The following is a 1,342-nucleotide window of genomic DNA, read 5'->3' on the forward strand; positions in this document are numbered from 1 at the left end:
TTTCCGGGCCTTCTCCGCCGGCCCCGAGCCCTCCAGCAGCTCCAGGCGGGCCGTGGAGCAGGAGCTCTCCCGGTACAAGACTCCCCAGAACTTCTTCCACTTCTGCCACGGGGAGAATCTACTTCAGGGATGCGCCCTCGTGACTTACACCCAAATGTCATAAGGGCCAGCCCCAACGTTCCTAAATAACAGGCACGTCTGGGTCACAGTTCAGCTGACCTCTGGTTAGTCATAAAGAGTTCTTTCGAAATATTTTCAGTCCTAAGAGCCAGAATCTGAAAGAGCCACTGCGTCTTGCAGAGGTTTTCTTGCCCTCCCGGGAGTTTTTGTTCCCTCAGGATCGAAGGGGAAGCCCTTCGGGGTCTGGGCAGGGTTTTTGCACCTCGCCCAGGACTGACCAGAGGTAAACTGGGGTTTAAATATCCCTGGATAAACATCCCTGAGGCACAGCAAGGCTTTTCCAGCTGGGAAAGGCACCAGCAGCATCCCATCCTCGCCCAGCATCCAGATCCACCCCTGCAGCACCCAAAAGCCCTGCCCACGCCACCCCCCTGCTGCTGAAGGGCTTCCAGCTCCTCATTCCCTCCATTTTCCCTGGAAACACCAGCTTTTAAACAGTTCCCAGCTCGCCCCCCACGGAGCAGCAATTTGGGGCTCACAGGGGATGGGATGGGAGGCCCCAGTGCCAGAGGGGAAGTGGGGACAGAGGAAGTCCTGCACCCAAACCAGCCCATCCTCCACGGCAGCTCCTGCTCCGGGGCCTGCTGGGCCCCCAGGACCCGACAAAACACAGCTCCCTTTCCCTGGGATGGGATGTTGGGATCCACGCTGGGGTGGCCTCTGTCCTGCTCTCCACCCTCCAGCACTGCAGGCACCGTGTGCTCCTGCCTTGCCCCAGGGAGGGGATGCCCTGCCCGCCCTGCCTGCACCCTGCCCGCCTTCCCTGCCCTTCCCATGGCATTTGGATTCCCTTTGCAGGGTGTCCATGGGGAATGAGACCAGGGAACAGAGCTGGAGTTGCCCATGAGCTCCTTCCCCTTTGGGAGTTGTTGCCAAACCCCGAGTTTATCAGGCACGGAAGCAGAGAGGCTTTGGGGGTTGCATCAGTCACCCAATGTGAGGCTGGGGGTCACACCCGTCACCCCCTGGCTTTGGGGTCACATCAGCCACCCTGTGTGAGTCTGGGGGTCACATCAGCTGCCCTGTGTGGGTCTGGGGGTCACATCCATCACCCAATGTGAGTCTGGGGGTCACATCCATCCCCAAACACAAGTTTGGGGGTCACATCTGTCACCCAAGACTCGGGGTCACATCCATCACCTAATGTGGGTCTGGGGTCACA

This window comes from Manacus vitellinus, unplaced genomic scaffold, assembly GCF_001715985.3.
Source record: "Manacus vitellinus isolate BGI_N305 unplaced genomic scaffold, ASM171598v3 scaffold_87_pilon, whole genome shotgun sequence".
NCBI classification, from domain to species: Eukaryota; Metazoa; Chordata; class Aves; order Passeriformes; family Pipridae; genus Manacus; species Manacus vitellinus.